Genomic DNA, 12608 nt, shown 5'->3' with positions numbered 1-12608 from the left:
CTTCCAAATGCGTTAGTCTCTGACAGGTTAAATGTTGAGTGCCCTTTTGGACTAACAGCTGTTGGGCTGCATGTGGGGTCCGTAGGGTCATTGGATGGCCCAAGGTAATCTTCTCTGCTTGGGGTACCAGGAGACTAGCAGCAACCACTGCTCGGAGGCAGCCAGGAAAGCCTTGCACTACAGCATCCAATTTTTGGGAATAATAGGCCACAGATCATTCCTTAGGCCCAAAGGTCTGAGTAAGGACACCAGAGGCCACCCTTAGCCACTCATGTACATAGAGGACAAAGGGTTTTTGATAATCGGGGAGTCCAAGGGCTGGGGCTGAGGCCATAACTGTTTTAATTCCCTGGAAGGCTTTAACGGCCCCAGAGTCCCAGTGGAGGGGCTCCTCGGCATCATGGGTGATCTGTTCAAAAAGGGGTTTTGCCATTTCTCCAAAGCCAGGAATCCAGGAACAGCAAAATCCTGCAAGGCCTAGAAATCCCTGCATTTCACGTTTTGTCTCTGGTCGGGGAATATTAAGGATTGACTGGATACGGGTATTGGATAACGCTCGATGCCCCGGGGTGAGCACATGACCAAGATAGGTTACCTTGTCTTTAGCAAACTGAAGCTTAGAAGGAGATACTTTATGTCCTTTCTCTGCCAAGCAATTTGGCACGTAAATAGTGTCCGTTTCATGTTACCTGATCCGGGGAACAAACCAGGACATCATCCACATACAGGAGATATGTAGACCCAGCCGGTAGGCTAATATCAGCTAAATCACACATCAGGATAAAAGAGAAAATGGTTGGTGATTCAACATATCCTTGTGGTAGCTGAGTCCAGGTCAGCTGTTCTGCTCTCCCGGTCTCTGGGTCTGTCCATGTAAATGCAAAGATATCCCAGCTGTTTTGATCTCGAGGAATACTGAAAAAGGCATTACACAAATCTATTCCTGAATAACAAACGGTACCTGCTGGAATGGCAGTCAGGATTGTGTGAGGGTAAGGTACCATATTGTGTCTAGCCTGAAAGACTTTATTCACTGCACACAAGTCCTGGACAAATTGGTATACCGGTTTCCCATCTGAATCCAGGTCAGGTTTTCTGACTGGTAGAATGGGAGTATTGAAAGGAGACTTGGTGCAAACTAGCACTCCCAACCGCAGGAATGGGGTGATAAGATTCCGGAGGCCAAGCAGAGCTTCTCATGGGATGGGATACTGACGAATTCGAGGAATGTCAATGCCTGGCTTCAGGGTTATTCGTACCAGATCTGTCCAGAGAGTGCCCAAGTCTGCCTTTGAAGTGTCCCATAGGGAGGCTTGTACCTCCTGTCTGAGTCGCTCGGGTAGGTTCATCGGGTCCGCAGGTAGGATCGGGTCCTCGGTAGCCTGGGTTAATGCAGCACATAGCTGAGGAAGTTGATTTTGAGGCAACTGAATGATGATGTTGTCATCTGAAAAGAAAATCTGAGCATGCAATTTACAAAACAGATCTCTGCCCAAAAGATTAACTGGAGAGTCAGGAGCTAGAAAAAGGCATGGGAGGCGGAGACACCAGAGATTTCTACAGCAGCCTCCTGTAATACAGGACAGTCAAATGGCTTTCCGCCTATACCGATTACCGGAATGCTCTTATCTGTGAGACTTCCTTTCTTTGGCTTGGCAGTAACAATAGAAAGGGCAGCCCCTGAGTCCAAAAGACAAGAATAAGTGGCTCCTCCCAAAGTTTAGCAAACCTGGGGGTCTGTGGAGGAACAAACACAGGTGGAAAAATCATTTGAATAGGTGACAAGAGGACCCCCGGGTCACAGTCATTCCTCACTATCAACAGCGTCTGTTCTTTCCACAGCCATCTGTTGCTGAGGTCGGTCTGGGCGATGGGACTGTCGTCCGGTACGTCGGTTTGGGCACTCTCTCTTCCAGTGACCAAGCTGCTTACAGTAGTTACACATATCATTGACGTGACTCGGGATCCCCCCATGATCCGTTTTTGGTTGCCACTTGGGGGGTCCCCGCCACCCTCCTTGTTTTTCATTTCCAGCGTTTACAAGGGCTGCTAGCATTCTCACCTGTTTGGTCTCTTGAACCTTTTCCCTTGTGTGATATACACGGGTGGCCACGCTTACCAGTTCCTCCAGGGATTTTCCCTCAGCACCCTCCAGCTGCTGCAACCGCTTCTTGATGTCCGGGGCTGACTGAGAGATAAAAACTGTGTGTCCATGGCCTTGGGGTCTATGTTAGTATAAATACAAAATGCTTTACAAAGTTTCTCATAAAAGTCGGAAGGGTGTTCTTCTTTCCCTTGTACAGTATTATGGACTTTTGACCAGTCTAGAGTTTTTTCTCCTGCTTGTTTTATAGCCGTCAAATATAGTTTAGGAATCTCTTTAGATCTGCCTGGTGGGTTAAATTATTCGGGTTCCATTGGGCAGGGTTGGCGAGAGTTATAAAGTTGTGGCCATTGTTGGCGGCCTCTGCAGCCTCCTGTGACCCCCTTAGGACCCGCTCTTTCTCCTCAGTGCGCAATAGGCAATCTAAAAGTTGGCCCACATCTTGCCAATCAGGATTATGAGACTGGAAAATGGTGTGGAATCGCCTATGAATGACGTCCGGGTCGTCCCTAAGGCGAGGCATAGTGGTTTGTCAGTTCATAAGGTCTGCAGAGGTAAATGGGACATGAACATAACGGTCTACGACATTCCCATCCGTTGTGGGAACTGGGATGGTCCGGAGGGGTGCCTGGATATTAACTACCTCTTCCCCATAGAGTGCCCCCTTTCTCGTATGGGACGGATTAAGGAAGGGAACAGACAGGGAAGTAGTGTACCCACTGCTGGTCACTAGCTGGTTCACTGATTTGAATTGTGGCATCCACAATTTTTGTTGGCGGGATCTGTCTCGGTACAACTGCTGCTTCAGGTTCTGTAGAGGAGGGTACCAGGTTGGCCGCAGTTGGTAATGTTGCCACCGGGGGTGGTCGTGGTCTAGGACAATAGATGGGGGGAATATCCTCCCAACAATCGGCTTGGTGAGGGGCAGACACATTCGGGAATAGAGGGGCCAGAAACTGTACTTTCTTTAAGCGACAATGAGACTCATCGTCCCACAAAAAACAATAGTCCATTTGCCCCGGCACCTGATTTTCCAATGTCAGGCACAAGGGGGTTAAATAGGTCAGAATATCAAAGGAGCCATACTCGGGCCATGCAGTTCCCAAGCCTGGCCAATCCTGGGTGCAAAGTTGTAAAAAGCGCTTCCTTGACATCCCTTTTTTTAACACCGAGTAAGTGCCATTACTTAACATATAATCCAAAGGGCTATCCTTAGAGGGTTTTCTCTGAGACCCACCCATTTGTCTTCTGACACTCAAACTGAGAATTAAACAGAGAGCAGAGGGAATTATGGACTAATCCAAGATTTTCTACTCCTACTTACACTGACTGCTACAGGGGACGGGACAGAAGGATCCCAATTCGACCTCAGAGCTTCATCGCACACTACGGCTTCCACCCTGAGGAATTACGAATGAGAGGCTCAGTTCCGCCCACGCATCTAACGCAAAAATGTATCACGCAGAAAACATTAATTGGTTAACCAAAACAGAACAGAACCAGAACCAGATAGCATTTCCTTATCCTATTAGGACTCACCTTATCGGAACATGAACCCCGGGACCACGGTGAAGCAGAGAAAGAGGGGCTAAACACCCCATTGGTGCCATTCCTAGTTCGCCACAGCCATCAGGAGTCCAATGTCAGAGTAGGAGCATCCCATCTGGGTCGCCAGAAACTGTTACCGAAATATCGGGTCCGACTAGCTGAGAGCCAATGACAGCCAGACAGGGATAAGGAAAGGTTGCTTTATTCTGCAGAAGAAAGGAGAACCTTGCACCTTGGTACAAAAGACTCTGTCTTATACAAATTTCACAGATCCTTTACACACATTCAGACAAAGACCCTTGCCGTGTTAACACTTGATTGGTGGTTGCCAGACCCCGTACTTCTGCTATCTGGTCAGTGAAAACCGGTTTGGAGTCAGTTTCCTCTGCCTCAAGGCAGAGGAGAGAAGACAGTTCAAAATTTCAGGTTACTGTATACATGAGGCTTCTGCTTCCCCCTAATGGCTGCCTGCAAGTTAGTAACGGGGTGGGGGGGGGTCGCCAGTAACTCTCACAGGATGAATGGTTATGAAAACCAACACCCCAATAAAAGAAAACGGTTCTCTCAATCCCAAAGGACCAAGCCCCAGACCCAGGTCAGTATACACATCAGATCTTACCCACAAATCACGCTGTTGCCAATCCTTTAGAATCTAAAATCTAAAGGTTTCTTCATAAAAGGAAAAAGATAGGGATGAGAGCTAGAATTGGTTAAATGGGCTCAATTACATACAGTAATGGCAAAGTTCTTAGTTCAGGCTTGTAGCAGTGATGGAGTAAACTGCAGGTTTAAATCAAGTCTCTGGAGCATCCACCGCTGGGATGGGTCATCAGTCCTTTGTGCAGAGCTTCAGTTTGTAGCAAAGTCCCTCCAGAGGTAAGAAGCAGGATTGAAGACAAGATGGAGATGAGGCATCACCCTTATATAGGCTCTTCCAGGTGTAAGAACACCTCTTTGTTCTTACTGTGGAAAATTACAGCAAAATGGAGTCTGCAGTCACATGGGCAAGTTCCTGCACACCCTGCTGAGTTACAAGGCGTATCTGCCTCCTCTCAATGGGTCAATTGTGTAGCTGATGGTCCTTAATGGGCCATCAAGCAGGCTAGGCAGAGCTAACACCAACTTGTCTGGGATGTTTCCCAGTAACACAGCACACATTTGAAATACAGACGGTATAGGGCCAATATTCATAACTTCAATTACAAAATGATACATACATATAAACACCACAATCATAACCAGCAACCCATAACCTGGTCTTAGATACATTATATGACCGCCTTTACATAAGATTTGGTGCCACTACAGGACCTTGGTTACAAACCATGTTCTATATGGTCCCAGTTTATATCAATAACGTCACACCCACTGTGCCAAGTGCTGAAAAAACACAGAATAAAGAGACAGTCGCTGCCCCAAGAAGATGACGATCCAAGGTGAACAGTGGTCTCAACACACCAGCAGCTGGTTCTCTGCATTGTGGAAATACTTAGGAGACCAGACCCCACTGTGCTAGGCACTGTACAAACACCGAACAAAATGACAATCACAAGCTATCAGGCTGGATGCAGGAGGTCAGGCTGGATGGACCTTATAGTCTTTACTATCCTTAAAGGCTATGAATCTATTTCTACAATTTTAAAGGGGTAGTGGGGGGAGATTGGCTGGCCTAGGGTGGAGGGTTGAGAATGGAATATAGGCTCTTTTCCTTCTATGGGGGTGCTGACTCTAATCCAGCTCCAGCACAGATGGACTGGGGAATGTGTTATGAGACCTGTCCTCATTGGGAGTGTTGGCTCCAATCAGGCCCCTGGGCAGGCACAGGGCTGTGTGTGGGAATGGAATATGGGACTTTTTTATTTGTTATAACAAATAAAAGACAGGGCGAGCTGAATATAAATCTGAAGTTAGGAATTGTAGAAAATTGATGAGGAAAGCAAAGGGACACAAGCAGATTTAAAGACAATAAGAAAAAGGTATTTAAAATATGTTGGAGGGCAGGAAGATTCCTGATAATGGTATTGGTTCATTACTAGATGGAAATGGTAGGCTTATCAATAATAATGCAGAAAAGACAGAGTTGTTCAATAAATGTTTCTGCTCTGTATTTGGGGAAAAAACAGGTGATATTACCTCATCATATGGTGATAAAATATATCTATTCATTTCCATCTATGTGTGCCTGCAGCCCTCATCCCAGGATTAGGGCAAAATGGTCTCTCTCTTCTACACCCTGGTTACCCCCATACTCAACCCCCTGATCAACATGCTGAGGAACAAGGAGGTGCACAGGGCTCTGTAGAAAGTGCTGGGATGGAGCCCGACTACCCAGGGGGCCCAAGCTGGTGCAGTAGTTGGGCATGGAACCATCTGTGCCTCTTTTGGGTTCTGTAGCATCTTCCCTGCCCATATGGACTCTTCTACCCTCTGCCCGTTTCCACCCTTCACAACTGCCCTTGCCCTCTCCCACCTCAAAGAAAAACCTGCCCTCCCCGAGCCATACAAGTCCCCTGCCCTCTTTCAACCCATGCAACCCACCATGTCTACACCTAAAACTCTGCATCAGTGCACCTGTGCTGCTGTAGAGCTTTCATGGGAGAAGTGCTCTACACTAATGCAAAAGAGGTCTCCCTTCAGCATAGTTAGTCCACCTCCCTGAGAGGCAGTAGCTATGTGGCAGGAGAACCTGTCCTGCTGATATAACGCGGTCTACTGAGCCGGGTTAGGCTGATATAACTACTTTGCTCAGGGGGTTGGATTTTTATACCAATATAGGTCTGTAGTGTAGACCAGATCTTGGATTTCTGAGATTGCACCAGGATTTCAGTTTTCATTAAAAAAAAATTCTCTCCGTCTCACCCCTTATGGTTGGTTAGTACAGCTGGAAAGTTGACACCAGAATGACGGAAAGACTCAGAAAGCAGAAGGAAAAGGGGGAAAATTAAATTAAGTATTTAAAACAAACCTTCTGCTTTTAAGCCAATCTCCTGATTTTTAGGGCCTGACACACCCTTTTGGAATGCTCTGGGCTGGCAAGACTGCACACTGTCTATCGAGAGAGGAAGACACAATAGCCTTTCCTCCATTCATGTCTCTGCTCCTCTGGAGGGTTGGAAACTCCATTTACTGGACCACATGTCGTGTTTCTCTGGGACCCACCAGTCTAATTGTTGATTTTGAAACATTTTGGTTATGGGATTTCTCCAAGGTTAATGGAAAGAGGCCTGTTGATTTCAGGGGGCATCAGATTGGCTCCCCAAGGGCATGTGACAATGGCTAAGGTTTGGGAAAGCGACAGATGATTTTGGATGATGAAAATGAGATACCGTAAAGGCACCAGATTTTCAGAAGACAAGTGCCCAGGGATTCCTGAAGAGCAAGCATTTAAAAATCATGAGGCATGCTCCAAAAATCATGAGATCATCTTTAAAAACATGAGATTTCATTAAATTATAACTGTTGGGTTCTTTTTCTTTGACTTCAAATTTCTAATATTTAGGTCACCCTTGGGTTACATTACATGGTTTTGCTCCATCTCAATGGGGGCTAGAAATGTTTCTTTTTAAAATTATGTTTTAATTGTAACCACATTCTTCTAGGAGCAGTGCCTTTCAGGAGAAGACCAAGCACTGCCAGACTTTCGTTGGCAACACTCTGGTACCCAAAATTGCGAGTCACTTTTGTAAATCTTGGTCCGTGCATCTCCCTAGTGACCCGAACCCATAATTACAACAGTCTGTTACTGAAGGACGTCGAAGGGAGTTCCTCTTTTGGTTCAATCTTCACTTTATGCTCTCATGTCTCTTGGTTCAATGGGTATTTTCACTGACTTTGCTCTGTAGCTGCTGACCACACCTCTCCAATTTGAAGGCTGAGTGTCTGAGTTAATAAATATGTGTAACCCACACACTTTCTGGGTATGATGTTCTGTCCAATCTAGTGGCATTGAGACATGAGAGAAAGAGAGAGACAGTTAATGAATCTGTTCTACAGTTTTAGCTAGTGCCATTTCGCTTTTAGCTCATGCATTAGAGGCTCATACACTAAGCTCCACCCCTGCCTTTCCCCAAGGCCCCGCCCTCACTGCAACCTTTCCCATCCTGATCTGCTCCCCCTCAAAGCTCCTGCTCTGCTGTTGCGCGCTGATCTCCATCCTCCCTCAAACCCGGGGGGGGCAAATTTTCTGGCCCGAGGGCAACATCGGGGTTGCACAACTGTATGATGGGCTGGGTAGGGAAGGCCTGCCTCCCCAAACAGCCTGGTCCCCCCCTCTATCCGCCTCCTCCCACTTCTCGCCCCCTGACTGTCCCCCTCAGAATCTCCAACCCATCCAACCCCCCTGGTCCCTGTCCCCTGACTGCCCTCCTGACTCCTAACCACTGCCCTCCTGACTCCTATCCACATCCTCGCCCCCTGACAGGCCCCCCAACAGGCCTGCTGAGACTTCCACTCCCAACCCTCCCTGTTCCCCATCCCCTTACCAGCAGAAGAGGCTCACAGCTGCAACACCTGGCCAGAGCCAGCTGTGCTCCCCATGCCGCTCAGGAGGAGCGGTGGGCCAGAATGCGGCCCATGTGGTGGCGTGGCTGCAGGGGAGGGGGAACAGCAGGGGTGGGTGTGTCAGGGACTAGGGTCCCCAGTTGGGAGCTCAGGAGCGGGGCAGATCGGTTGCATGGCCTGTATATGGAAAACAGGCTGTAGTTTGTTTAATATACTAATGAAATTGAATATGTGTAGCAAATTCACCCCTAAATGTTGTTTAGGCAGATTACAGAAATTCTTGAAGGCAAGCTACACTTGTTTTTAGGTTAAAACCCCACTTATTCCTTTCACAAGCTAGAGAACCCTCTAACCTGGGTTCAGCCTTACTCCCTTAGTTCAGTCTTTTTGTTTCTCTAGCTGTTTCCAGCAGTCTTCTTTCTTGGGCAGGGAGTCAGTGAAGAATAAACTATGATGATGTCACTCCCCTGCCTTAAAGACCTTTAACATATGGCGTGAACCCTTTGTATCCCAATTTGATTCCCACACCCGGTAAGTGGAAAAACAAGAGCATTATCATGGACTCCAGTGCTGGGTTACTTGATCACATGTCCCTTTAGGGCCACCGCATCCATGACTTGAGGCTGTTTCCAGCATCTCCAGAAAGGCTTCCCAGTGGGAAATTAGAATCTTCTAATACTATTGTTCTCTCTAATGACCCTTCCCCCAGCCAGCCATCTAGACTTTTGACTTCTATCTAGTGGGCTTTCCCCAGATGTAAACACACTTGTAACAGATGCATAGACAATATTCCTGACTTCAGATACCAAAATGATACATGCTTACAAGTAGGATAATCATATTCAGTAAATCAAAACCTTTCCAAAGATATCTCATATGCCTTATCCTGCACAAAATACATCATAGTTATGCCATACTGATATCATAATAATATTGCTATGAAGAATATGAAGAGTAATGCAACACCGAGCTCCCACTATTTTTATCCATGGCTGTTCCCCAACCCCAGAGCACCCATGGAGTCAGAGTGAGGAAATGGGTGAGGTAATATATTTTATTGGACCAACTTCTGTTGGTGAGAGACACAAGCTGTTGATCTACATGGAGCAGTTGTTCCATTAGTAGATAGATAGATAGATAGATAGATAGATAGATAGCATGTGGGGGTAAATAGACCTCAGGAGGTCATCAAGTCCAACTCCCTGCTCAAAGGAGGACCAATCCCAACTAAATCATCCCAGACAGAGCTTTGTCAAGCCGGGCCTTAAAAAACTTCTAAGGATGGAGATTCCACCACCTCCCTAGATAATCCATTCCAGTACTTTGCCACCCTTCTAGTGAAATAGTGTTTCCTAATATCCAACCTAGACTTCCCCCACTGCCACTTGAGACCGTTGCTTCTTGTTCTGTCATCTGCCACCACTGAGAACAGCCAAGCTCCATCCTCTTTGGAACCCCCCTTCAGGTAGTTGAAGGCTGCTATCAAATCCCGCCTCAGGCTTCTCTTCTGCAGACTAAATAATCACAGTTCCCTCAGCCTCTCTTCGTAAGTCATGTGCCCCAGCCCCCTAATCATTTTTGTTGCCCTCCACTGGACTCTCTCCAATTTGTCCTGTAGAGGAAAATTTACAAAGAGCCTCAGGCTTTGATCACGTTAGTAGGGTTGAAGTATGAGCTGAGCTTGTTTCTGTATGTAAGGGGCATGAGGAGGCAAAAGTGTGATGGAAAGTCCCCAAAACAGAACAATGGCCTTCTGTGTACAAGGGGCACGAGGAGGCGAAGTGAAAAGTCCCCAAACACAATTTGCCATAGACAAGCTTGTTTTTGATAATCACAATGGAACTTTAGAAAAGTGAAACCACAGAAGAGCTAGATAGGGAATAACAATAACAGGAAAAGCCAAATAAGGGAGATGATTGTTTCTTTTTGCTTTTGATCTTTATTAAATTTTGCAGTTATATTCCAGACAAGGTAATCAACATGAAATGTGTGTGTAATTTGTCTGTGGTTTTAAGCTTTAAAAGGCTTGTATGTTTCTTGAATCAGGGGGCAGCTACTGGGAGCTGTTTCGCCCCTGCGCTTGTAACAATAAGGGAGCCTCAGGCTTATCTGATCCAAACTCAACGTGTGGTTGATTTTCCACAACAATCCAGATCCCTTCTGAAGTGGTGAACCAAAACTGGATGCAATACTACAGGTGTGACCTCACCAGTGCTGAAAAGAGGGTAATAATAACTTGATCTGCTGGTAATGCTCCTACTAATACAGCCTGATATGCCATTGGAACTTCTTGACAACAAGGGCACAATGATGACTCATATCCAGACAGCCGGTAGCGGTTCATGGGATTCTTCCTTCCTAAGTGCACGACTCTGGACTTGTCCTTGTTGAACCACATCAGATTTCTTTTGTCCCAATCCTCCAATTTGCCTAGGTCACTCTGGGCCCTATCCCTACCCTCCAGTGTACTTACCTCTCCCCGAAGCTTATGGTACGTCTACACTACAGGATTATTCCGAATTTACATAAACCGGTTTAACAAAACAGATTGTATAAAATCGAGTGTGCGCGGCCACACTAAACACATTAAATTGGTGGTGTGCGTCCACGGCCCGAGGCTAGCATCGATTTCTGGAGCATTGCACTGTGGGTAGCTATTCCGTAGCTATCCCATAGTTCCCGCAGCCTCCCCCGCCCCTTGGCATTTCCGGGTTGAGATCCCAGTGCCTGATGCGGCAAAAATCATTGTCGCGGGTGGTTCTGGGTAAATGTCGTCAGTCACTCCTTCCTCTGGGAAAGCAACGGCAGACAAGCATTTCATGCCTTTTTTCCCTGGATTGCCCTGGCAGATGCCATAGCATGGCAATCATGGAGCCTGTTTTTCCTTTTGTGACTGTCACCGTATGTGTACTAGATGCCGCTCACAGAGGCAATTCAGCAGCGCTACACAGCAGCATGCTTTTGCTTTTGCATGATAGCAGAGATGGTTACCAGCCATATTGTACCATCTACCATACCATAAATTGGTAATAAGATGATCGTGGTTACCAGTCCTTTTGCACTGTGCCATTTGCTGCTGTCATAAGTGCCCCTGGCTGCTCTTAGCCAGGGGCGCAAAAGCCAAAATTGGGAATGACTCTCTGAGTCGATCCCTCCTTTTTGGTATCTAAAAATAGAATCAGTCCTGCCTAGAATATGGGCAAGTGTACTAGAGAACCACTGTATCAGAGAACCAGAGAGCACAGCAGCTCTGTGTCAGATCCTGCATAGATTATGAGCTGTATGCTATTCACAGGGGGTGCTCCTGCAACAACCCCACCTGTTCATTCCATTCTTCCCCAGCCTTCCTGGGCTACCATAGCATTGTCCCCCCACTTGTGTGATGAAGTAATAAAGAATGCAGGAATACTTGTTAGTGAGAAATGAGTGGAAGGCAGCCTCCAGTTGCTATGATAGTCCAGATAGGACATTAAGGAGTGTGGAGGAGAGGAGCCCAGCATCCTGCTGCTAGTCCAGGGGCAATTGAATCTTTTCTTTACACATGAAGGGTGGGGGCTGATGAAGCTCAGCCCCCTGTTGCTATGATGATGATGGTTATCAGCCATATTGTACCATCTACCAGGAAAAATTAGGGCCAGGCGCCCTTGATTGACCTGACGGATGCTAGTCAGCATGGTTACCAGTCCTTTTGCACTGCCCCATGTGCCAATAGGCTGACGATGACGATGGGTATCAGTCTTATTGTACCATCAGCCACCCATGGCGGGGGGGGGAGCAAGGATGTTGGTGTTGAGTGCTGCACCATCCCGTCTATCTGCAGCATTCAGTAAAGATAGGGTGACATGTAAAAGAGTCAAGACAGGATTGTTTTCCCTTTCACTTCTGGGGGTGGGTGGGTGTGTGCGTAAATTGCCTAGCTATGCCCTGACCCACCGCGGACACTGTTTTTGACCCTAGAAGCATTTGGAGCTCAGCCAAGAATGCAAATGCTTTTCAGAGACTGCAGGAACTGTGGGATAGCTTGAGTCCTCCAGTCCATGAGCGTCCATTTGATTCTTTGGCTTTCCGTTACGCAGCAGTGCGCTGAGTCCCTGCTATGGCATCTGTCTGGAGATATTTAAAAAATGATTTTGAATTTCATCTTCTGTAACGGAGCACTGATAGAACAGATTTGCCTGCCCTTACAGCGATCACGTCCGCATCGTCCATGCTGGAGCTCTTTCTTTATTTTGATTTTTAACTGCATCACCACACGTGCTGATCGGAGCTCCACGCTGGGCAAGCAGGAAGTATTCAAAAGTTCGCGGGGCTTTTCCTGTCTACCTGGCCACTGCATCCGAGTTCTGATTGCTGTCGAGAGCGGTCAGTGGTGCACTGTGGGATACCGTCCGGAGGCCAATACCGTCGATCTGCGGCCACACTAACCCCAATCCGATATGGTAATACCGATATTAGC

This window comes from Mauremys mutica, chromosome 12 (genome assembly GCF_020497125.1).
Source record: "Mauremys mutica isolate MM-2020 ecotype Southern chromosome 12, ASM2049712v1, whole genome shotgun sequence".
In the NCBI taxonomy this organism is placed as follows: domain Eukaryota; kingdom Metazoa; phylum Chordata; order Testudines; family Geoemydidae; genus Mauremys; species Mauremys mutica.
Note: the sequence above shows the minus strand (reverse complement) of the source record.